The sequence below is a fragment of the Carassius carassius genome, chromosome 14 (genome assembly GCF_963082965.1).
Source record: "Carassius carassius chromosome 14, fCarCar2.1, whole genome shotgun sequence".
Lineage (NCBI taxonomy): Eukaryota > Metazoa > Chordata > Actinopteri > Cypriniformes > Cyprinidae > Carassius > Carassius carassius.
The window spans coordinates 13,958,371-13,986,229 of record NC_081768.1 but is presented as its reverse complement, the minus strand read 5'-3'; the positions used below and the strand labels follow the sequence as shown (position 1 = coordinate 13,986,229).

General features: G+C 36.9%; 1 long non-coding RNA gene across 2 annotated transcripts in view; it reads right to left on the bottom strand.

Annotated features, from left to right (window-relative positions):
- The window catches only part of LOC132156555 (uncharacterized), a 161,372-nt gene that overhangs the window by 42,491 nt on the left and 91,022 nt on the right, over positions 1–27,859 (bottom strand). For both annotated transcript variants that reach the window (XR_009437462.1, XR_009437463.1), the window contains exon 3: positions 6,118–6,194. This is a non-coding gene — a long non-coding RNA (uncharacterized LOC132156555). The remainder of the gene's footprint in view (positions 1–6,117; positions 6,195–27,859) is intronic.

The window sequence follows — 27,859 nt, the reverse complement described above, 5'->3', positions numbered from 1 at the left end:
AATTTCTGAGACTGGGGCTGTAAAATTGTTATGCTGCATATCTAATTCTCTTTTTTACCCCGTTCCCCCTGAATAGCCGATTTATGCCTCTCTCAGAAGCTGGGGTGCAGCTCCCATTGTGGACCCTATGGTACATTAAGAACAGCCAACATCAGCTCTCAAATCTTATCTTGTTAAATCAGACAAACGCAAGTGGCTGAAAGGGAGAGAATTAATGGGAAGGATGCTGGAGGGAGAGAACGGAGGGTTTTAATGCAGGGTGTGTGTGTGTGTGTGTGTGTGGTGTGAGGGGAGGACGCAGCTGAGTGGAGATGGGTATCTGCTGTCAGGGTTGCAGTAACACTGCTGGCGTCTTGGGTTCATATCCCTGCCATTCGCCGTGTCGATTGTGCCGTAGCTGATGTATCTAATTCATCTTGAAGTGTGATAGTTTATGACACACAAGGTGCGGAAAGAGACGCTTGCGATGAAATATCATATTGTGGTCTACTGTGAAAGAGAGAGAAAGACAGAAAACAAGAATGTAAATATGTAATTGATGGGTTTTTGGCTCAAATCTCTTGGCTAAACACTGCATGCTTACCTATGAAAAGTCTCTCTACCCATAATCCCCGCAAACCACTCCTAGCACTCTCTTCCTCTCTCAAGAGCCGTTCATACCAAGGATGACAACTATCAAGTTTGAATAATTTACCTAATTCTACAAGAACAGGGAACTTCACAGCACGCATATATTCTAATTTAAATTGAAGTTAAATCTGTAAAATGCAATTTTGAAAAGATCTTTTTTTTATGTAATTTTGTTTTTTAAGTTTATGGTAGCACATACAAGCTCGCTGGTCTCGCTGGAAATCTGTAAGAATGACTGTAAACAAATCCAAAATACAAAGTAAAGCCACGAGAACCAATGAAAAAAAAAAACAATCCAACAATTTTGTAGAGCAAGAACAAACAAAAACAGTCTAGTCAAGTGATTCCCAACCAAGCATACATACACCCCAGGGGGTCCTTGAGCAGGTTCCAGGTGGTACTTGGATTCAGATTTTGCTTTGTTAAACTTGTGTCTTTGGTGTCTGTATGTCATAACTTCTCATTAAAACGTGTCCAAATGACAGAGAATTTGTTTGTGGGTGATATTTCATACTTGAGCTTCTGTGGTATTTAAATTCCACCATTCAGAGAGTGCAAATTAGTTTGAGCACTTTTGTTAAACATCTCATCTGGGTTTCATTTATAAATATATTTGCTCTTAGGTCTTCCTAGAAAGTTTCTTTGCAACTATCCACTCAACTGTAGACAAACAGACTCAAGTGTCTTATTAAATAGAGCAGAAACTACAAGGTCAGTCTCTTTCTCTGACAGTACTGATCGGTATTAGTTGATCGTAATAATGATCACTTTAACTCTCCACAGTCTGAAGCATTTTTAGGACCCTGGCATGTGTGATTATTTTGGTAAATTATGGTTTTGAGACAAGAATTTTTGCTACAAAATGATCTCAGAATGAAGACCAACCTACCAACTCCCATAAAAAAATATACTGAGGTACAGAAACTTTTGTAACCAGACACAACGCCGCAACATGCGGCAAAAGGTATCTTTTCGATTTCATCTTTTCAGTTTTTGTTCTAACCAGTCGCCACTTCAAAACATGATGAGCGACAAGGAATTCTATTTTTAGAATGATTTCTATTTCTGCAACTTTGTAGCTGACAGCTTAGTTACTGATTGTGTTTTGTATATTAAAATGGTTTAATCTGAGTTTGAATATCATTTTGCGTGACGTTAACAGTCATAATGAAAAAGGCAATGAATAATTTACCTCAGATCTTGAAAATAACTTGATGGAAGCAAGACAATTTAAACTGTGAACTCTATGTATATACATAAAAAAAATCCATGACAAAGATTTAATCACTGAGTATGTACTAAGAATAATGTTAAAATGGTTTATTTCATGCACTTAGCTATTTCTTTCTAACTGCAAAACAGAAGTGCACTTGCAGAAAGAGCCCGCCCACATGATCTTCGGATTGGCTGTGATTTGTGACCAATTGTGTGACTACATTTTGTAGATATGTGGCAGACAAACTAGCTTGTTGCCAGATTTTTATTCCATTTTGTCTAGTTAGGACATGGTGTAATATTAGATGAATGGAACATTGTGGCTAGGTATCAATGAAGAGCTGCCTGAGCCTCAATGACGGGAAAATGAGGAAACACTGGTCTAGTAAGTCTTATACCCTAGTCACTGATAAATGCATAAATTCTGAAATTTGGAAGTGCCACTGGATTACTGAGCCAGACTACATATTCTCTTGTATCACTGCTATTCTGTCAGAAGAAGCCATCCAGGCCCTGAGGTCGTGATACTGGGTCCACAGTGGAGGGGTTAACTTGATTGTGGCAGAACAATGGCACTGTAGCCTCCCTCCTAGAAAAGCATACTAATTACAAAGCCTGCCCTTGATCCTGACCTTGGTGGGTCACTTAGCAGTTGTGATCTGTCTCTGACTCTTAATAAAGTCTCTTTCACCCTTGTGAACCAGAGTGGCAGCCTCTACTCTCTTCTCGTTTTCTCTTTCCCTCGCTCTCCCTCTCTCTCTGTCCCTAATTACCAGCATGCTAAGCGGGCAGAGACATAATGACTCGGGCCATCACTCTCTCAGCGCCTTGCAAAACCAATTCCAGTGACAATCGTTTCAAATGAACTGCAACACTCACTTGCTGTCCTGAAGGAAAAAATAAATAAAAATAAAATAAATGGAGAATAATATGGGTGGTACTGCAGCCTATTTGGAAAACATGTTATTGGAAATTCAGCAACATTTACATAAAAGAATGGAACTAATTATAACTGTAATTATAATAATAGAAATTTAAAAAAGAAACAAACAAAAACACTACTAAATCTACTACTATTATTATGAACCACATAACCAGTCATAAGTAGTACAGGTATATTTGTAGCAATAGCCAACAATTGCCGCATGTGCTGGAGTGTAAATCAACTGTGTCAACAATACACTGTGTGGGTTTTTATTGATTTTTTAAATTCCAAAAATCATTAGGATATTAAGTAAAGATCATGTTCCATGAAGATATTTTGTAAACTTCCTACTGTAGGCATTGCTAAGAACTTAATTTTGACAACTTTAAAGGGATTTTTCTCAATCTTTACACAGATTCCAGATTTTCAAATAGTTGTATCTCAGCCAAATACTGTATTATCCTAACAAACCATAGATCAATGGAAAGCATATTAAGTTTTTTTTTTTTTTTAATGACCCCTATGACTGGATTGACCGGTCCATGGTCACATATTGGTCACACTTTATTTTAATGTCCAATTCTCACTATAAACTAACGATAACTATAACTATGACTTTTGCCTCAATAAACTCCTAATTACTGCTTATTAATAGTTAATAATGAAGTTTTTCAGTTTAGGTACTGAATTTAGGTTTAGGTGCAGAATATGTAGTTTATTTGTAGGGCTACTAATAAACAGCCAATATATTAGTAATATGCATGCTAATGAACAACTAGTTAATAGTGAGAATTAGTCCCTATACTAAAGTGTTACCTTATTATTACTATTATTATTACATCTTGGAAAAATGTCTAGTGAATTCTAAAAAACTAACATTATTTTTGTTTTCTCGTTCATAGTTCCAGTAAACAAATATTTGAAAGAGTCAACATCATAAACCATGAAGAAATTTGGCTGCACTAATATTAGCAAGATTTATGAACCATTAAAATGTACATTAAATAGACTGAACAACACTGAAGCCCTACTCCCTTTACTCATGTGAAATGACCACAGCTGACATATAATGCTTAAAAAGAATAATAAAATAAATAAATAAATAAATAAAAATAATGTGGTAACCTATCAATCCAACTGTTTCTTCAAGCTAAGTTAAGTTTTTTTCATGTGCAAATGTTATCATTTGTTGTTATTATTATGTGAATTTGGCATAACAGTCCTTTGCGTCACACCTCTGCAATATAAACATACATGCATCACTCCTGCATTATGAAGCAAATTTCATTATTTTTGTATAAAACTATTTACAATTTTTTTTTTCCAGAATTTCCTCTAACAGCATGCAGACATTACGAGTAGTCGATGAAGCCCTCGTTCTGTGGGCCAGACCGACAGTGCAGATTTAAAATGCAACCCCAGGAGGCCAAACAATAAGCCTGTGACAGGGAAGAGAGGGGGGAGTCCAGACAGTCAAGAATAATGGCTGCATCTTTCAAGTTGGATCAGGTCCTTCTGTAATGAAGAGAGGAGCTCTCTTCCTCTTGTGTGACAGCGACAGCGAAAGAGAGAGAATCATCTTGGGTCTCGGTCTCTTCGGTGTGGGTTATGTGGAGACCGAATAAGAGAGAAAGAGAGAGAGAGAGAGAGAGAGAGAGAGAGAGGGACAGCAGGGAGGCTGGGATAATTACACACTGTTTGTGCATCCAGGAATACGAATCCGGAATGCTGGCGTACGGCGAAGGGACTGAGTGCTGATGATGTTTTTAATGAAAAGAAAAAGAAAAGAAAAAAAAACAAACAAAAAACACCTTATTTACTCCTCTCAGATCGTTTACTCTTTTACAGTGTCACAGTTAATTGTACTACAGAACAGAGGCTTGTGTTTACACATATACATGTGTGTGTATAAAGTTTCAGATGCTTTGGTTCTCTAATTCTCTTTTTCTTTTTTATTCTTCTCTCTCCAGAGTTGAAGCGTGTTCACACTTGGTAGCCAACAGCTGAAGAACAAGCCGTGATTTCACTAGTAATCCACCCTGTGGCCCACTCCAGTTCCTTCAAAGGAGGGGACAGGCGCACACGAGCACACATTCACGAATAAACAGCAGCGGGTTCCGATAGGATGAAAGAAATTGTGTTCTCACTGCTAACTGCACCTCCTTGCAGTTCATTTTCATGCAACAAATACTGAATATTTATCAAGTGTCAGGAACAAGCAGTATATATATAAATATATATATAGTATAAAATTTCAGATTTAAAGTTTTCAGTTTTCATTTTAACGTTAGTTTAAGTTTTAATAATTGGCTTTCATCATTTATTGTTTATATATAAATATTATATTTTAACATTTTTACAAAAAGACTTAACTGCGTTACTGTATATTTTTGTATTATTGATATACTGTTATAACATTTAGTAATAAATTTTATATTTTTCATATTTTCAATTTAAATTGTATATTTTTCAACAAAGAAATAGGTAATTGTGTAATTTGCTTTTGTATATATATTAGTTTTAGTAATTTTATTATTTTAGTTTTAGTAATTTTAGTACTTTAATTTCAATTATTTGCCAAGGCAGCATTTTAATTTTTTTAATCTAATATTTAAATTTTACTTTGTCATCTTTATTTTAATGAAAAAATAAAGTAAAAGCAATATATAACAGTTTTCGTTTTAGTTAACAATAACAACACAGTGATAGATGGTTATTTCCCAGATTTGCACACCACTGGCAGGTCTTGTAAAAAAGTTAATTCAGAACCCTGTATATGCATGAGTGACCACAGTAAACTCGGTCAGTCCCGCCGCGCACAGCGTGAGTGTAAAACGTCCACCAGGTTGCAATCTAATGAAGAGCTGTTTCATTCCCCGACCGTCAGGGTCCTCTCTCAATGAATACCACACTTACTGTATCATCTATCAGTCCTGGCAGCCACACTGTCACACACAACTTCCTGCTCTTCGTGTGTGTATGCGGTGCAGTGAGGCCTGGGCTGCGGTGGGCTATAATGAGGCCCTTTGGTGGCTGTAAAGACTAGAGAGGAGAGAGAGAGGAGGAATCACACATATAGCTCTATTTGTCTTACAAATATCACACTAACTACCAATTACAGCACCATAAACCTCCTGCCTACTGCTTACCTCCCTACCCATAATGCAGGACACACAGATGCACTGGGCTAAGCCTCCCTCTCTCTCTCTCTCTCTCAGCTGGTGTGGTAGAAGAAGCTGTGGTCGTTGATGCAGGAAGCACAATCAATGAGGCTGGTAATGAGGTCTTTCTTAAAGAGTAGAGGGGCTGCTGGATTAATACTAGGATAGAAACAGAACAGGGCAAACCTGGCACTGTCACTTCCGGTTTCACTACTGCACTCTGGCCAAGGGTAAAGCTGGCAGCAAATCACTGTAAAAGTACCCTGAAAAAAAAGAAACAAAAAAGCATGCATGCATTAAAATAAATAAATACATTTAAGCAGTCATTAACAGTAAACATAACTGTTTGTGGCTATTTAGTGGGGTTTAAAAGTCTGACACCACACTAAAAATCTAAGATCTAAATCTTGAAATATGCAGTTCTCAAGAAAATGTTTTGGAATTTTTAAATACTACATAAGGAAAGATTATGAGATTAAAGTAGGAATATCTATTTTAAAAAAGCAATATCTCAAAAGTATAAGAAATATTTAAAAAAATGTTTTTAAAAAATATGTTCAAATGTTAAAATTGTATTTATTTTTTTGAAATATCTAAAAAAAATAAAGTTAAATGAATCACAACTTTTCATATCAATTTTCATCATGATAATAAAAAATAATTTGTAATAGATTGACCGAACTGTTGACAAATAAATATTAGACAGACAGACAAAATATTCATTCTAAGCAAAAATGTATCCATAAATGTAAAAAGAACAAAAAAAAAAACACTTATTGTTCATGCAATGAGGTAAGAGGTAAGAGAGGCTATTATACATATTGTGAATATTGTTACGTAAGCTGTTTTATACAGTATTCACTATGTTACATAACACAGAAGAAACACTGTTTTGACCAATCAGCATCACTGTCAGTCAGAATGATCTTTTTTCTTTTTTTTTTTCTGGTAGAGGTCGAAGTTCAATTAGCAATTTTATTCTTTTCAAAAAACACCTGTAATCAAATTCTGTGAAGATGGAAAATGAGCTTATTAAAATTATTGTGCTACCATATGAGGATTTTTTGTTTCTAATACATATTTCCATTTGCTGCTGAAAATAGGCCACTGATGGACAAAGCCTGCCAATAAACATGAGCTTATTAGCTGACGAGAGAGTCATCAACTGCGGATTTAACAGCTTTCCACCATTCATCCGCTGGAGGTGTGGAGAGTTGTCCCCGCTGCCTGGATCTCTGAGCCCAGGCCAAGCTTCTCACTCTGGGGCCGCAGATCCAGCCGGCTGGCCTCTCCTGTACGGCCCACAGCCTTTGCATTAACAGCTAAGCCTCAGCTGCTGGAAATGTTATTCTAATTAACAGGGGATTAAGTCATCATCTTCTCATGTAATACAGTCTGGATGGGAATTTCAATATGGAACGGCGGCCCCCCAAAAAAAGGCAGTTAGCATCTCAATAAATTACTCTTGACCCCCAGGATGACAGTCTATTGGCGCGTCAATTGCCTGCAAATTAAACCGACCCGTCCTTGCCAAAACTTTATTGGGCTGGTTTGGGTTTTTCATCTGAACACAAATCATTGGGCTAGAGATGGAAGAGGGTACTACACGGCTGGCTGCGATCGCAAGTCTGATGGGAATTCTGACAAGTTTAAACAATAAAGTCTTCAGAGATATCACTAGCCTGACAGCTCCACAAAAACAGTTTCTTGTGAAGTGCAGATCTTTGATAAATGACCATATGTGGATTGTCACAAGCGAAGAGCTGAGAAACGTAAACACAAGCGGTCCGAACAGACTTCAGAGGAACCGGACAGACAGAGGGAGCCCTAACAAGCCCACACTTTGATAGTCTCAAACGGCTCGCTTTTTAAAAATGCATCAGTCATGTCGTGACATTTGACTAAGACTTATGGACTTAAAACTAGCTCAGTGGGGAGACTGTTTGGAGTGTGCAGGCTCGACCAGTATATTATGTTCTTTGGAGCGAGTGTGGATTGTGCCATTGAGAGACCCACTCATAAAAGGATTTGGACAGACCCAAAAAGAAATCAGCATGGCTCTTAGTATGGCTAACCATGATGCAACCTGATGCAATTTACAGCCACAAAAACAAAATATGTCAACAGAAAAAAAAAATCTGTTAAGTGTCAATGGAACCAGAGCAAAAATACTGCATTGTTATTCCAAAAGCCCAAATCAGAGAAGTCTACTCTAAAAAAAATTATACATTTCAAGTCTATCTAGGACATACAGCACACATTATTTCAAGTTATCATAAAAAGTAAGATTTAACAAACAAACGTAACAAACAAAGTGACCAGTGGTTTTGGCTTCCTCGGAAGAACAATTTTTGTTTTCTTAAGAGAGGAGACAAATAAAACGAGGATGAGACTGGGTAAATTGACAGGCAGTCAGCAGGACTCCCTCTATGTGCTAAAGCATTGTTTTCTGCTCAGCTAAGCAGCAGCGAATTGATACGTTCGCAATGAAGTGCAATGACAATTAAATTGTAACTGACCTGCATGTAACCATCATTATGTCTTTTCTCTTTACTGCCATCCCTGTTATTTAATCACACAGCATGCAAGCTTTTTTATTAGGCAGTAACACTGAGGACTACATCCTCCTGCCTATAAACACTAAAACTGAGGAACAATCACTTCACCCACCCGAGAGAAAACCTCTATCCTGCTTCGCTGAATCACAGAGGGTGGAGTTTGTGCTGAGGTGCTGAAATCTTAAAGCCTGAAGCTTCCTATGAAAATACAAAGGAAGTCTGGACGCTACATACTCTATACTAATATAATATACACTACTGTTCAATAGTTTTGTTAGAATTTTTCAAATGTTTTTGAAAGAAGTAATCTTGTCAAATATTTTTACATTTCCAAATGTATTTTCCTGTGATGGCAAAGCAGAATTTTCCTCAGTCATTACTTCAGTCTTCAGTGTCACATCATCCATCAGAAATCATTCCATTATGCTGATTCCTCATTATTAATGTCAAAAACATTCATGCTGTTTTAGAATTCTTTGATGAATTTTTTTTTTTTTTTGATGATCAATTTAATGAGTCCTTGCTGAAAAAAAAAAGAAAGTTTCAAAATATTATTTTTACAATCCTGCTTGGTGATGCTAATGATGCAGAAATGACACACTTCACCTTTAAGTTCCAGCCAACCAGCTCTATCAGAGACTGTCACTAATAATGGTAAAATTGTGCATTATACAGAGATTACAAATGTGACTGTTGCTTTGAAAATGCTCATGCCAGGAAATATATATGCTTATTTCTTGTGCACACTATCCATGTTGAATGAGAATGCTTTTGAAATACAATCCTGGCAGATTTGCTCTCTCTGGATTTATTTTACTCCCTGAATTACTCTAACATATAAGCACACAAATACAATCACACACATACAAACATTACATCCTTTCTAGAATAGCCAGTGCATTTTCATTTGCATAACAATTTCCTCTTGTTTCTCTGGTTAGATGGAATTCACAGCATGGTGTCTGCATAGTGAGCGCCAGGTCATTGCTATGTATATGTGGCAACAACAGAGAGAGAGATATGAAGAGAGAAACAAGCCAAAAAATCTGCGATAAAGGTATAAGATCACACACGTAGCATGGTTAATGGCAAATAAAAATTCCCATTACATTCACACACTACCAATGCATAATAATAACCATTATTATAATTATTATTATTGAACATGCAACATCATACTTAATAAGGTTTCAAAGCATTAAATTTCTAACTGTAAAAAAAAAGGGAAAAAAGTACCACACATATATTTCCATGATGATAATAAACAGTCTTCACACCAAAACCTTCAAACTAATTTGCATTATTATTATTATTATTATTATTATTATTATTAATTATACATTACACGGAGTAAAAATTCAAACATTACATTTCTAGCCACAAAAATAACCTTAGATAAAATAAAATATTAAATAAAATACAAGCACTACCCATAAAACCAGGGTAATAATCAATGTACCCCAAACCTTTCAAACAAATCTTTGTCATATTTTTATTTTCAATATGGAATATTTGTATATGTATATGTATATTTATAGGAATATGCATATTTATTAAACCAACTTCCTCAGGGAACACTGACTGCCCCCCACAATGCAGGTGATTGCAGGGTTTACCATGTTCTCCACAATACAGGCAAAATTGACCAACACAAACATACACACAAATACACACATCCCTGGAGAACTGATTCAACAGTATAGAAATAAACAGACAAGCTAGCTCTGTGTAGTAGGGAAGCGGATCTAGATTCCTGTGGATGTGAATTAAAACCAATAGGAGGAGGGTGGCTTAAGGTGGCAGTGGCGGACACAGCCTTAGATCCCCCTCCTGAGAATCTCTCTCTCTCTCTCTCTCTCTCTCTCTCTCTCTCCCTATCTACTCCTTTACATTCTTCATCTCTCTTCTCTACTGGGACATATAAAAAGCACGTAGCCCCCAGTGACACCAAAACCAGAACATTCTCTTTCCTCCTCCTGCTTTCTCTTCTCGTCTCTTTCCTGTCTTTCCATCCTCTGTGGTGCCGTTCAGATACAGGAGAAAGTCCTCAAAGAGAAATCTTGATCAGACTGGGAAATGAGGTGGAATTTAAAGTTGAGAAGGCGCGTTGCTGCTTTATGTTTTGTTGCTCTGAGTTTTTTTTTTTTTTTAAATGGTCAAAGTTTGCAATATAGGTCAATGCAAAGTGTTAAAGACTTGTTAAAGACAATTGTTAAATCCTGATATTACTATATATATATATATATATATATATATATATATATATATATATATATATATATATATAATATATATATGTAATCTATGATAAGACACTTTCACAAGCTCTTCATCAAAATATCTCAACCTTGTCCTTGTCTAAAGTGTATATATATATATATATATATATATATATATATATATATATATGTGTGTGTGTGTGTGTGTGTGTGTGTGTGTGTGTGTGTGTGTGTGTGTGTGTGTGTGTGTGCGCATGTGTGTGTTACATAATAATAACAACACCGTATGATATCAAATATAAATATTAAATAATTTATTAAAAATTACATAAATATCAGAGGTGTTAAGTAACGAAGTACAAATACTTTGTTACATTACTTAAGTAGAAATTTGGGGCATCTATACTTTAGTTGAGTAATTATTTTTCAGCTGACTTTTTACTTCTACTCCTTACATTTTCATGCAAGTATCTGTACTTTCTACTCCTTACATTTGAAAAATAGCTTCGTTACTGCTATTTCATTTCGGCTTGTTTTCATTCCGGCTTGTCATCATTCAAGAAAAAAAAAAAAAAAACCTATCCAGATAAATCGCGCCATCCGGATGAAGATAATTAGATTGTGGTTGGAAGAGAAGTATAAACATATACCATTCCGACACCCTATTGGTTTGTACGCGATCGCACCTGCACATGACACAGTTCACATCACAGTCCAGCAAGGACATTTTTGGGTTCGTTTATCAAAAAAATATTTCTTAAAAGTAGGGTTGGGTATGGAACCGGTATGCACCGAACCGAATAAGGACGCAGATTTCGGTGCCTTTTAAATGCCTGAGCGATCGATTGAAATTTGTCCTGGTTCTCCGAAATGTACACAAGAAGCACGGGCGTTGCTAGGCTTTTATAGCGGGGCTGTAGCATTTAGCTCCATAAACTGTACACAAATTTGCGATCGCCTGAGAGTCAGTCCCCTTAAATTTCACATGAAACCGGCGTTAGACCGGTCTCCTCCCGTCTTTCAGTGCGCTCTTCAAAATCTAGCCCTTAACACATTTGAACGAACACATACTTTAATTACACATTTAAATATAGTTAATTTAATCATACGTACTTTATACATAGACTAGCTACTGTGCAAAAGTCTTAGGAACAGTGTTAGTATTTATATATTTTGCTGTAGTGTGTCAGTACAAAATATCAGTTTACATGACCAAACATTCATTTAGCCGTTGTCAGACTGGTTGTGCATTCAAAATCACACTAGATTATTGTTAAAATGAATGGCAAACTGATATTTCCTACTGACACACTACAGCAAAAGATATAAAATAACTGGCTTAAAACCCTTTTTTGGGGTGAAAATAATAATGTGCCTAAGACTTTTGCACAGTACTGTATTTTAAAAACTACATTGCTGCTACTTTATAAAGAATGACCATACAGTAATTCACAGAACTGATTAAAGACAGTGACCCAGACTGTGAAATACATTTATTAGCCTTAGATTAAAGGAAAACTTGGGAAATGAGAGCATCCAAGGTGAAAGCTATGGATTTATTTTAAATATTTGTAATGTTCTTTAATGTTATCCATTGTTTTGTTTTTTTGGCTCTTTTTTTTTTTAAGTATCGGTTCAGGCACCGGTAACATTTTAAAAGTATCTAAATGGCACAGGACCCTACTTAAGTTATTATTTCTCACTGGCTCATTTACCAAATGGGTGCTTTCTCTTCTTCCTCCGCAAATTAAGCTACTGTAGGTAGTTCGGTAGCGAGTCGTTTGAATAAATTATCGTTTGCGATTGACGACATGATTGACAATGTTGTGATATCTAGGCTATACCAACTTTGTAACTCGTTACCCCCCACACTGCACATAGCAGACGTATGTACTGAATACAGGAAGCTATCAATCAAGAAGGTATCAGGATTATGAGTTATTTTTCATTTTTAGTTTTTGATTAATCACTTGGATTAATCATACATTTTGTCAGCACTATAATGTTTATTGTTTATAGACAACCACACAAGGGTAATTGTTTCTTAGCCTGCACCAATGTTCTTGTCTATTGCCCTCGCAGATTCCTGCAGCTAAGCTTGGATGTACATTTACATTCCATTAAAGGTTATTGATGACATTGTTCTGAAGTTTGACTTTTTGCACCATAACAATACTTATAGGCAACTAGTCATCATATCTCTAGTCCTTTAATGTATTTGCATTGTACTAAAGTGTGTTCATTTTCAATGGGCATATATGCGGCTGAAACCGGTAACCTAGTGCATCCCAAATTTTTCAACATGAACATTTTAATATAACATTATAGTCATTATGGCCTATGGCCTTTTCAAAAATGTTTATTTGAGGAGGTGGGGTAGTGCACAATAGGCGCCTGTGGTGCGGCCTAAACCAGTACTTTAACACTTTTACTTGAGTAAAAAGCTTGAGTTGATACTTCAACTTTTACAAAAGTCTTTTTAAACCCTTGTATCTATACTTCTACTTGAATAATGAATGTCAATACTTTTGACACCATTGATAAATATATAGAACCAGGACAGATAAAACATTAATTTGAGAGAAGAAATTAGTCAAGGCAAAATGTTTTCTTCAAACATAAAGAAGAACAAATTTCTTCTTAAAAATTAAAAAAAAAAAAAAAAAAATCTTAAAAAAATAACAGAGGATGTGTCACTCCCTTTGGAATTAAAAAGTTATCCATATGAGACAGGCCTTCACCTATCCGGGGCATATTATTGAACACAAGTGGTTTCCAGAAGTCTGTAAAAGAAGTTAAGCACATAGTACAAGGTCGTTCTTTTAGAGTGCGTAACCACTACTGTCAACCAGAAATGTGTTGTTCTTCATCATCTGAATAGATTTGCAAAAACATGTATTATATACCACATGACTACTGATCAATACCTCCTCTCAGAACAGTTTTTGTCTCTGTTAAACTCAGAATCTTAAACCAGGAGGATTGAATCTTTTTGAGAAAGTTAAAAGTCATGCACAGTTTATAAAAGTCTCTTGACTTCTATCTATTCACAGAGCAACTTAGGAAAATAAAAGCCTCTGATTGGTCCCCTTCATGCATGGAAGTGACCGAACAATGCACTAGTGAGGGTCTGCTCACTCCGAGGACCACAGCTGTGTCTATGCACACCCTTAAAGGCTTACACACACACACACACACACACACACACACACACACACACACACACACACACCACACATAATACAAAAGCCCATCATTGGAGGCCACAATCATGCCAAAGACTATAATATTCAATAAAAGCACCTAAAACAAGAACATGTCGATGATCCTTCTTTAAATTCCAGTCCCTCTTTATCTTTCTGTCTCTTTGGAGATTAAATATCCTTGGTAGTGAAAAACGGAAGGGGAGCCTGTTATGCATCTATAGATACATATTATGCAGGGAAGAGGCTACCTCCCATGTGTTTTAATTTGACTTTAAAAGCATTCTCCCAGCTGCCAGGGCTTTTAATAGTTATTCACTTACAAATGATTGCAGGTCATTACACAGTCATTGGGAGGGCAGTAATGAGATGGGCTTAATGGCTCTTGGTAGTACATCGGAGGTACATCGTCACAAAGTTCTCGCCAGTACGTTTTTTTTTTTTCTTTTAATGACTGTTCCATATGAACTGCATTTGCTTAAGCCCTATTTGATGACAAAATACAGCTATCTGTTTTAATGCAATTTATTTTAGTAGTTGACACCTTTCATGGCTGAGGTAAGCAATCACATCATCAAGGGTAGAGGAGTGGCAGAGAGAGAAAGACATCCTATCATCCTCCTAGACAAATATTGTGTTAATCTTTGGTCATGGTAATTCTGTGCTCAGCCCCTCTTTTCATCATAATTTAACTGTGGCCACTGACAGCAGGCATAATCAAATGTGGATGTAAACGAGTTGGTATTTATTAGGGGCCGGTGTGGACGCTCGCCGAGACATGAGTGCCCACCCGTCCTTATCCCTATTGATGTACAACGCTGACAAGTAAATTAAATTTACCTTTGGAAATGGTTCTATTAGTATTTTTATTAGGTTAATTAAGCAAGCTCTGGGGACTCATTGAATGGGCGAGACTGGAGATTAATTCACTGTTCTCCTTGTGCTGGAGGACTAAGGCGGTAATTCCCATGCAGCCGTCCTGCTCTAGATCTGCTCATCACCACTACGCCACACCACTTCATTAACGTGCAATTACCACATCCTCACCTTGATTTCCTTCAATGGGCTCTCCTAAGATACCAGATAAGCTGGTACAAAACACAGGGATCCCAGAAAACGATAATAAAACAAAAAACACAATCATATATATCCATTTCCCTACTAAACAACATGCGAAAAGAAAACACTAGGTGAAAAATAACTACATTCAATAGACTTTACTGTCCCATTAGGTAACGCATATTTGTAAATGGCAGGAAGATAGAAAATGTATCCTTTATAATGGTTAACAACTTAACAATTATGTATTATGAAAAAAAAAGATTAATAAATGTTATAATAATATCATTAGTAGTAGTAATATTATTTAGAAATATACTACTGTTCATTGTTAATTTACATATGTTTGTTCATAATATATCAACTCATAAGTAAATGTATTTTTAATTTTTAATAATTCCATTGTACAGTTTTACCATACGTCACAAAGTAAGTAAATAAATACAAATGCTACAAACCAGCATGCTGCTGTTATTTATTTATAGCTTTAGTGTGCTAGACAATGACAGTCATAGTCAAGAATGATAAAAGTTTGGGTAACGCTAAGGTGTCCTTGTTACACTTTGTATGTACTTACTATTATAAAAACAATAAATTATGCATAATTACATGCAAGTAACCCTAAGCTAAATCCTAACCATATAGTAAGTACATGTAGTTGATTAATATTGCTCAGTAATCAAATGTATAATTATACTGTAACAAGGACACCTTAACCCTTTGGAGTCGATTAACGCGGATACGCGTTATGAGTCATTTTCTCCTGATAACTTATAAAGTGCAACCAAAGGTTGTTTACTTCTGTAAATAAATAAATAAATAGGTTTGGAATAATATGAGGGTGTGTAAATAAATTGAATAACTGCTCCCAATATTTCCATTTAATACATCCTTTCACAAGCTTCTGTTAAGAAAACAAATATGTTCCGGCATATTGAGTGATGACCTCAGAAAGTGCGAGCATGCATGTGGATTTATCTGAACTAAATTCTCTCAAGTCAAGAGAGCTGCTGACCAGACTAACTCCAGCTGAGCAGGCATTAGCCTGTCCCGCACATGGCATCTGCCCAGTGGGAGAGCCGATACAGTGCGGGCAGCACAGCACTAGGCTCCCCTGATGAAAGCTGTATTGATTGAGAAAAAAGCCTTTTGATAAAGCAGATTGCTCATCGAAGTGGAACCTCATGCTCCTCAGATATAACGCCTCTCAATCCGCCGGCCGCCAAATCGACCCTGACGCCTGCAGCCATCACCAAAGCAGGGAAACGTCCTCATCTCCATCCGCTCTGATCACACTGAAGCCCGGGCCCATCGATTGCCAACCACATCTCCTCTGGTCTGCGTGAGTAAAGTACATGAAGGTGGTGCTGGCCGAACTGCAAGCCTCCCCGTGGCGTGGTTTGTGCTCTGCCGAGAACATTTTTCATTTACTTTCCACCAAAAACAAATCAGACCCAACGTCTGTCTGTTTTGGGACTGGAGGAAATCAAATTTGTGCTTTTACAAGGATGAAAACAAATCACCTCGAACAGTTTCACTTATATGGTATAACGGTCAACTCCACAGATGTGTGCGATTGAAAAGCGCTCTTTTGGCATGGCGTAGCGTGAAGTATCGATGCCCATCAATGCAATTCATTCAGTGAGAGTAATTACAGGCAGATGAGTGGATAGTAAGGGGTTAAGGACAGTGCTACACAATTGTTTTGCCACTATGGTGGGTCTCTTCATATTTGGGCTAATGTAAGAAGGGGTTGATTGATGTTGTATGATGGTAATGCATTACATACACTGAGTTTAGCATGAGCTGCATTGGACGTACTGTATTTGTTTGGTTAAATCACCAAACTCTATTCTCTGAAGAGTCTCATTAGAAGTGTTTGGGGAACAGTTAAACCTTTGGGACTCAAGTGTCATTTGAATCTTTTTACTGTAATCAGCATGCTACACAACAACACAGATGTGCTCAGGTATTCAGAGTGCTTTCATCTAGACATGTCTGTAAAGGACAGGAAGTGAAGGAGACTGGGGATGTTTGTAACACTTTTTGCTTCAATGCCCAACTCAATCATTTAGGGCGCTTTTAAATAATTGGCCCAAATGTACATTATGAATTAGTCATTTTGAAACCTATTTTCTCTACAAATAGAGAATATTAAGTGTTGTTACACTATTGAAACCATTAAATTTTTTTTTCATTTTTGTACATTCATTTTGTTAACCAAAACACCAAATGACTATTTCATTCTAAAACATCAAGCAAATTTTTAAAGAGCTAACAATAAAAAAAAGATAAATAACAGATAATTCTGCAAGTTAGTCATGTTCACACAAAGTTTTTATTTGATTTTAATTACACGTATTTATCTGGCTGCAAATCAAATAGTCCAGAAAAAGAAATACGCAAAACCACAATCATATTTTGCGCAGCTTGTCAGTGAACAATTGCTCTGTGTAGTAAATGGTGCTCCATTTGAAAGCACACACGTGATTGAGATTTATCACTGATTACAGAACCAGCTTTACTGACAAGATGTGCATTAAATATCATATGCGATTTATTGTGCAGCCCTAAAATTTTCCACTTCAAAACCTGTATATTCTTTATATTTGTACACAGAGATTGTACCTAATGTTACAACCATCCCCAGCCCACCCCCCCCCCCATTAATACATACCTTGAAGCATTATAAAACACTCATTTTATATTATTAATAATAAAAATTTATAGATTTGTACTCAAAACATAAAAAATAAATAAATAGAAAAACAAAATCAATCTGAAAGCCACCTCTTTAGTGCACATAAACACCATATAATATCAAGTTTTCCTAGGGTTATCAGTGTTACCTAGGCTGAGAAGTGAAGAATGAAATAAATAAAACTGGACTTTAGCGAGGCCTGGTCTTCTCCCTTCAGCCTCCACCAGATACACAGTACCCTTAATAATTGATTATAATTGATTTTAACCTGCCCCTGACCTGGGCAGAAAGGCTGAGCCAATAGCATATGTGCATTAGAGAAATGGGGAAAACAGACCAGCACGCATCTTTAAAAGCTCCAGACGTGTAGTACAGATAAAATATTTAGGCTGCAGATTCCTTGACCTCCCTGTGCTAGCCAGCTTCCAACTTGAATTGATTTCTGACAAGACAACTGGGACACAATTACAACAAAATGCACTAATGCCGTCCAGTTGTGTCTCTGAATGCTACTGCCACTTTAACCTCTTCAGCGCAACTGGGGTTGAATGCAGGGCCAAGCTCTGGCCGAACAGACATACCACCTCAGGGAGAGACCGATCAACTGCAAACTATACACAGCAGCCACAAATGAGGTACCTAAACAGCACCTAACCCTGCAGACAAAGCCCCTTTCCTCTTCTCATGTCATACAGTAGGCAAAACAACAGTGGTATTCTGACCTCATGTGTTCTGTTGTTTCTACTCTGGGTATCAGGGATGAAATGAATCTCTCTGGATAAAGGCCTTCTAGCACAGAGAGAGAAAGTTACAGAAAGAGGATGCAATGCCCTTTTCCTGCAACATGAAATATCCATGCTTTTGAGTATTATAAAGAACAAGCATAGCGGGTGCACTGAGCTCCGTCCTGATTACAGGGAATAAGGTCAAAAAGAGATTCCAGAGGACAACCTGCACATGGATGCAACACGGCAATCTGCAAACGAATAAACCATGACTTGTGCAGGTGGATCTACTATGGTCCCAAAGTACTTGAACATGGATCCCAAAGACACTGGGAAAAAATATAGTATCAGATTTGGGGATGAAAACATCTCTGATGGATTTCATAAAACTACTTCTATTATACACATTAGATGTTATTATTATTTATTAATTATTATTAATTATTATTATTAAGACAGAAGTTATTAATTATTATTATTATTAAGAAATTATGTAATTAATATTTTTTTAAATTATGAACTATCGTTTGTGTGTATGAATTGGACTTTAATGCATTTTTAAATAAATTACAAAAATAAATGTCATGTCATAAAAGTCAGTCAGTCTAAATACTGAGTGCAGTCATATGTAAAATTTTATACATGGACTAAAAATACATTCAGTGATTACCATGATGCTTTGTCCTCAGAATTTAAGAAAAAAACAAGTTCAACTTTAACTTGTTTACTAGAGTTCATGTATCTGCTGTACTGACATAAAAATAAATCAAATTCCTGAATTTTACCCACCACGCAGAAAAACACTGGCATCTCAGTGTAGACCTTTTTTGTTTTTAATTCTCTCGGCAGAACACACGGGTGTCAGTTAGGACGTAAGCACTGAATGTTCTCTCCTGATGCACCAAATAACTTTAATAGCATGTTAATCCTGCGGCGGGCCAGGCTTGGGGCTGCCCAGGTTTGATGAGGTTGCTCGGGTTTAACCAAGTTCATTATGGTCACTGGACTCATGAGCTTGTGTAGCCACCGCAAGCTCAAACGCACGCAGACATTATTTGTTTATCGACCAGTGAACGTGGACGCCCACTCTTTAGGGAAATCAAGTCTATTTAAATTGGATCAAACCACATCTCTCCACTATTCGAGACCACAATCACATACTCAACAATACAGCTGAAATAGCATAGATCTCAGAAAAATCTTTTAAAAGCCTAAAAGTTGAATACACTATTGTTTTATTGGGTGTGTCTCTATAAACATTTTGGAATTTCAAACCATTTTGAATGGATTTCACTGCTTTCATCATATACAAATTTAAAGTATATTTTTCAAGGTAAAAAGTGTAAAAAAAAATCATGTGTATATGAATTGCTTTTAACGCATTTTTAAACAAATCAACAGAAAGGACAAAAATGTCATGCCACTGACCCGTATACCAGGTAGCAGTGCCATCCAAAACAGAAAAAGCTTCATTATTCTATGAAACCAAGAAAGACAGAACAAGCAGTAAAACTGTTCAGTGGTTGTGTGTGCGTAAGTGTGAGTGTGTGTGTATGGATGTCATACGGTAAGCCAGCCAGAGCAAAACTAGGCCATTAATCATACGCCTGCGATGGAAGCAGTGTGTGTGGCGAGGCGGGGTCAAACTGGGGCTATTAAAGGAAGGCACGGGACCGGGGCCTCTGTTGTGCTAACCCCGAGATCCCTGTGGGCCCTGGCTGGGCCGGAGCCCCAGCTGTCCCCCCTCTGCCTGACACCCAGCTGGCTGGAGTGAGAATCGGGCAGAGTCCAAGCTGCTGCCCAACCTCCCCTTGTGGGTAAGGAAGGGGGGCCTTCAGGGTGGTTAAGAGAAGAGTAGCTCTCCAGCGAACAAACATCCAGTGGCTAAAAGTGAGCTCAATAACATAGATGGATTTGTGACGTACTCGAACGCCTCTTATTAAAAGGGATCTCTCAGCCTGACGAGACTTTGTGGAAACATTTTTAGTCATACACACCAGCCAGCGGACTAGTATTACGCACACGCCTGCGCACGACTCCAGACCACAAGCCATCATCTTCGCTGGCAAAGTCACAAATCAGGCTTTCATGCTGTGTTTTACTGTTTTAACATTTTACAGCTGGTCAACTCCATTCATCTGGACTGCAATTTAAAGCGTGTCATCATATTACATATGACCACATGAATGCTATTGGCTAGCTCGTAATTACAAAGTGAGTTCTATGAGCGCAGTCATCAGTATGCTGCTGGTTAGGACACAATGTGATTCTCAACGGTCAGCGTCATTACTCAGACCCAACCGAGCTGTTTTTTTTTTTGAGTAAATACCTACCGATCTCACTCCGTCTGCTCTCCCTGCAAGCGTTCCCTCAACTAATCTCAAAGACTTCGACGTAGCTCAATTAAATTTAAAGTTGGCATGCATTGCAAGCATCAGTGCTATCAGTGATTCAGTTCTCTTTATAGCCAATCTATTTTTTAATAACGGTTCTGATGAAAACATTACAGTATTGATCTTTATTTATTGATCTAGCAAAGAGCATAGTTAAGGCTGACACAAATCAATCAAAATAAATTTAAAATGACGATAGAGTACAGCAGGACTTGAGGTTGAGCTCGGAGCTTAATTAGTGAAATGCTGAGAGGGAAGCCAAAGCAATATCAGACAGTAATACAGTGGCTCAGCTGTGTTTGTGTGGGCCAGATTACGCATTTGTATTGTATTAAAGCTAGAAATCGCCAGCCAAGGTTAATGAAAGGGCAACTTACTTTAGGCCATAATAATCCCCCAGAAAACCTCTCTGCACAACAAACTGATGTATCCTATAAAGCATGTGCTCAAAGGCTCAGACTGTACATTGGCCTGTGGCATGGGCAGCTAGATTTCAGGAGAAATTAAAGGAGAAAGTGAGTCCAGCTGAAGTGTTATCTTAATCGGAGGAATGTAACCTGTACCTGACACAAGACTAGGTTTGTCTAGCTTTAAATCAAATTAGAGAGCAAAGGTCCCAAGAATACACATGAAGAACAATACACACACACACACACACACACACACACACACACAGTGAAAAGTGACCACCAGAACACATTTTCAATAATCACTGAACAACAAAAATCCTGAAATTACTAATTTTAAGAAGGAAATCCTTGCATTACCACATTTGAAAGAACCTTCACAGATCTCTTCTCCATACAACCATAATTCATAGTGACCACATCCGTTGAACTCTAAAAATGACCAAAAAATAAAAATAAAAGCTACATAAAAGTAGTTTATACAGTACATTTAAAATCTTCTGAAGCCACACACTAGGTTAGTGCAAGAAACAGACTAAAATATATGCAGTTATTCACTGATTTTTTTTTTTGTCAGTGAGCTGTTTACTGACAACCTGATCATTTAGGCATTAAAGTGAAATGGGATCAGTGAATGAATCATAGTTTTGAACAATTATGCATATATAGCAAAATGATTCTTTCACAAATTGCACTGTTTCTAATTTGTGAACTGTAACAATTGACCTATTGAAGAAGAATTAATTAATTAATTAGTTGTTAATGTAAAAAAATAAAAAAAATAAAAAAAAATATTTCTGAATTTTACTGAACAATCTTCTTCAATAGGTCAATTGTTACAGTTCACAAATTGGATGAAATGATTCCCTGACAAACTGCGCTGATTCATCAGTGAACCAGATGTTATTGTATACAAACTGGACAGAAGGATTCTTCTAGGAACTACACTGATTCTTTCATGAGTCAAATTGATTCTTTCAAGAATCAATCACATGATGACTCAATAATCTGGTCACAGCAATTCTTGAGTAACAGCTCACCAGTAGGGAAGATTATAATTGAATAATTTAACTTTGAGGTCTGTTCTCATCTTTGGTTTCAGAAGACTGCAGTTGCTGAACTCTTGTGTTGTTCTCCAAAAAAAATTTTGTGTGAAAAACCGGACTAATGCATGGCCTACTTTTTACTAGTTTTATTATTATTTTAAATAATTGGAGTCATATTTGAACCTTAAAAGCAAAAAACTCTGCCACTATAACATGTCATTTTATGGAATAGACCTGTAAGATCATTGGTCATTTGCACTTTTTTTTTTTACCCTACAGAAGAAAGTCATATAGGTTTAGGTAACATGAATGATGACAATTTTCATTGTAGGAAACTACCCCCTTTAAAAACATGCTATAAACACCAGAACTAGATTGATCTCTCTCTGGTATGATGGGAGTGATAACACTAGATACATTTTAAACTCACAGAAATATTAATGAGTTTACAAGGCCTTCACATTATAATTATGTAGAGCAACCATGGCATCTTAGTGGGCCAGCGCTCCCAGTGGGATACATAAATGCATCAGGCTAGCAAAACTCACCTACTTTTAACAAAACCGTTTACATGCAGATACAAATAACTCCAAGCATCCTTCATTACTATCAGCCGATAAATGACTATGCCATCTGCAGCGTAACGACTCAAATAACTTCTTCAACCCAACACTGACAGTTATTGTTTAAAGCACTGCCCATAACCTTTACAAAGGACACATTTTCAGGACAATCTCACATTACTTTCTCTCTAACACAACTATAAAAGCACTTTCTGAGGAATTTGCTTGGGGAGTGAGACACATTAACTTAGACTATTTTTTTACTAAGTGAAATATTTCTTTGCTGAATTACTGCTATGAAAACCATGGCCAATGGCTGGCAAGAAAGAATGTGAAGACGGAAACGTCACCATAACCATGTTTGACAACTACTGACTCTCAACTCATTGGACGAGCTGAACCTCAAATCCACGTAGAACTTGTGAGCTGTCTGGTGAGCAGCAGATAAGCATGTAAGAGAGACAGCAGATCTGTCTGTACCAAACCTGTCTGTTGCTCTGGAAGAGTAATTACAGGAAGGCCTGTGGTAATTAGCCCACCTCTCACTGTGTTTGTCTGTTTTTAAGGCTGACAAAAAGAAAGAAAGAAAAAAACCTGGAAGCTGACAAAGCCGCAGCCCAGGTTTACCATATGGGAGCGGATGGATAGTGTCGAACAGCATGTTGGGTTACGTGGAACTGAGTCAAACGCGTAAGCTTAGCTACAGGGATCTCAAATCTGAAGACGCCCCTCCTGATACCACCAGTCTAACAGACAAGACAGCCACAATCTGCATCCCTCGCCGTTTGTTGTCAAGGATGTTTTAAGCAGATCTGTCTAGGCAGAGCGCAATGATGAGGATAAGGGCTAATGTGAGAGAGTTTGAGGCCAGTTGACGGGACTGTCACTTGCCAGTGCTTACGTCCCAACAATTTCTCATTTGCAGATCATGTACATGAGTACAACAAAAGTGTAGCTATCAAAGTTATGGTGCAGTAATACTGAGCAATACTGTGTAAAGTATTTAAAGTTGTGTAAAGTGTAAAGTATAGTATCTGAAAAAATTACTGACAGATGCCGATAATCTCAAAAAGCGCCAAATTTTGTTTTGAAAATAAGCCTGTCTGATATATCTGTCTATCACTAAAAACAATACTTATTGTTTGAGCCCTGCTATGCAAGATGTGTGTTTGCTTCTTTTGTCCTGGCATCATAAAAGCTGTCGAAATAAACAAGAGAACTTTGATGGGTAGTTTGAGAGTAACTCTTCATAAATAGCTTGTGGACAGTTAGAGAAAGAAGAATGGCCCATCACCATCGCAAGAGGTGTCTGCTGAACTCTTAAACGAACTGACTCAGAGGAAGATAATAATAAACTCACAAGGCTTATTTCTAATAACAAAACAACTCCTCCGTTGGAAATGAAAGACTATGACAAATCGTTGTTCTAATGTTTCCTGTGTGGGTGTGCCGTATGTGAATGCGTCTGTGTGTGTGTCCCTGTTGGCCAAGCAGCAGGGTGACTACTCCCCCTGTCTTCCCACCATCTGCCCAAGAGAGAGGCTCCTCCAGCACCCCTTCCATGATCAGCACTTTTCCAGGCTGAAGCCAAGAGAACGAGAAATCCAGCTAACTCTGCAGGTCCAAGCCATTGCTCACCTGCGTCAACGAGACCACAAGTCTCACTGATGAGCATTTAATCAAAGGAAATACATTTAGCAAACTAACTATTCAAGACTTCTAAAAGTCTCAAGTGTGGGCAAAAGGAGTACACATTAAAAATAAAAAATAAAATAGTTTGAATTAAAAGTATAATATATACAGAAATAAAAGTAAAAATGAAATAAAAATATTTACATATAAATGAAATAAAAAATGGATATACCAATAAAAACAAGCAATAAATAAATAAAATAATAATAAATAAAAAAATCCTAAATAAAGCAAATGTACCTAAAATAATTTGACCAAATTAATCAAGCCCTGTGGACAGTGGCCCAGTAGTGCACAACACAATGAAATCGCCACAACACAAAACATATTAGTAATTTTGTTGCGTTGTGCTCATTTCATTGTGTTGCACCTCGTTTCTGTTGTGTTGCGGATTGTTTCCATTGTATTGTGCTAATTCCGTTGTGTTGAGCCTTGTATCCATTGTGTTGTGGCTTGTTTCCGTTGTGTTGTGGATTGTTTACGTTGTGTTATGCTAATTTTGTTGTGTTGTGCTAATTTCATTGTGTTGAGGCTTGTATCCATTGTGTTGTGGATTGTTTACGTTGTGTTATGCTAATTTTGTTGTGTTTTGCTAATTTCATTGTGTTGGGGCTTGTATTCATTGTGTTGTGGCTTGTTTCCATTGTGTTGTGGATTGTTTACGTTGTGTTATGCTAATTTTGTTGTGTTTTGCTAATTTCATTGTGTTGGGGCTTGTATTCATTGTGTTGTGGCTTGTTTCCATTGTGTTGTGGATTGTTTACGTTATGTTATGCTAATTTTGTTGTGTTTTGCTAATTTCATTGTGTTGGGGCTTGTATTCATTGTGTTGTGGCTTGTTTCCATTGTGTTGTGGATTGTTTACGTTATGTTATGCTAATTTTGTTGTGTTGCAGCTTGTTCAGTGTTGTAAAGATTTTGTTGTGTTGTGAAGATTTAATTGTGTTGTGCAATACTGGGCCACCATACGTATGACTTTTAGCAACAACCCCAAATATAAACAATGAGAATATGCGATTTATACAGTACACTAAAAGATTATATTAAAACAAATATTCGCATCCATATCCAAAATTCAGATTTACAATTAACTTTGAAATCCTAAATATCAACCTAATAATCAGCCTGATCAGTACCACTTGGAAAGATAGAAACATCTCAAATCAGTACTTCTCCTCATGCTTCTTCTAGTCAATCTTGGTGTTCGTTCATGTTCAAGTTTAGACTCAAATCTCCCATTTGCCCTTCACACACTCAAGGATGGTCAAACTCCCATTGAGCCAAGCAAGTTTAATATAAGGCATTTAGATGTTTGGAAAGGCTTACCCTTTACAGCGCTCAAAGCTCCATTAGATAAAGAGGAGCCGGGCAGGCTAATTAGAGTCTGACCATTTGGCCATTCTAGAGCAAAGATTCATTTGCACTGGTCTTACAATCGGCCTCTCTCTCTTTTTCTCTCTCCACCTAATAGAAAAATAAGCTACTTCACTCTGCATCGCTGGCAGTGACACCTGCGATGGAGGGGGTAATGGTGTTTAATGGCCTTTTACATTTTTATTCAGTCTGAGAATCATAAAAGAGGAACCAGGCAGCCACTGGATCTCTTAATAATCCCAATGCTATGGCAACCAAAAGCAAGCTCAGCCGTCGTACTTTAGTGACTCACCGATCCACACCTGCTCTCGGGTTCTCGTGTTGGGAGAAATGTAGAGATATCGAGAAAAAGGCACGTTTCAAAATTTCTTCAAGGTCACCAGTGGTGTTTTGCTGATCCAAATAATAGACGTTTTAAAGTTTAAGTGCTGCCCGGGGGTCTTGCGCGTGTTCATTAGGAATCACGGCCTGCTTGGCCAACACAGCAAGGAATAGACATTAATAAGGCAGAGGGGAAAAAAGGAAAGGACAAAGAGGGAGGAAAATGGAGGAAGTGTGTTTATGTGTTGGAAGGCTCAAACTGTGTGTTTGCACTCCCTGGCGGGAGACACAAATCCAGATCTGATATGAGAGTTGTGGCTTTTACACATCTGAGACCTGCTGTATCACCAAACCCTATCTTTTATTTATTTACAGCAGCGCGGCAAAAGAGAGTGAGAGAGAGAGAGAAACACAGAGAGACGAGAATGAGAGAGATATTCTCACACCTGAAAGAATTTGACAAATCAAATCACACTCACCCTAAACAGGATTGTACATAAATAACGAATACAGCAGACACAAATAGACACCTGGGAGATCTGATGTGGATATCGACACATTTTGGGCTTGTTTGTCCATTACATCAGTGAGTCCCAATCAGAGGTATGTTTACACCAGCAGGTTTCACAGGGTACTTCAAAGGAAAAAAAAAAACAAATTAACTGTTTACTAAACAATTTGTTAGATAATTTGTTAGATAGATTAGACAGATTAACTTAATCAAAATATTTTCCGTTCCTTTCAATGAAAATCATGCAAAGTTATGTGTACTGTAATGTACTCATGTTTATATAAATGTATGTGGATGGCATGGCATTCATAGTAGATTGTCCTGATTTACACTTATCATTAATGTGTTTTCAAAATTCAGATCACAATCTCCATACTTCATTTAATGCTGTCAAAAGATTAATCGCGATCAATCACATCCAAAACGTTTTGTTTACATAATATACTGTATGTGTGTGTACTGTGTATTTTTATTATGCATGTATAAATACACACACATGCACTACATATTTTGAAAACATGTATATATTTATATTCATATAATTTATATTATATAAAAATATATTTAACATATTAACAAAACTTTTCTGAAAAATAATATATATATATACAAATATATATACAAATAAATATAAATAAAAACGCATATACACATGTTATATATATAAACAATATCTGTCTGTTTCTCACCCACAGTATTGATTATTTTTCAGTTGTGACTATTGATAATATAAATGATAATGCTAACTGATTGCCACTATAATTTGAGTTACCCCATTTTTGTATTTAATGTGATTATTCTATTAGTCACAAAAGTGCAGTACAACATAGTGTGGCTCCCTTCGCATAATCCATCTGACCACGTTTAAATACAGTATGCTAAATTTCACATATTTTCACCCAAAATCAGTGCAGAAAATGCTCAAAAAGGCCTTTGACATGTTTATGGGAGAACATAAATCAAAAAAGACACTACATTAAAAGCCCCGTCTTCAACTTAAATACTAAACTTTTAACAAATCTGCTCATGCTATGAAGTGTGGAATTTACAGTAGTTATGATTACATGAAGAAAGGCAAACTTGATGAAACAAATGGTATTTTTGAGACCGTCAGCAGTCTTGAAGACGCAGTCCAGGTCTAGCAGTCAATCTCACG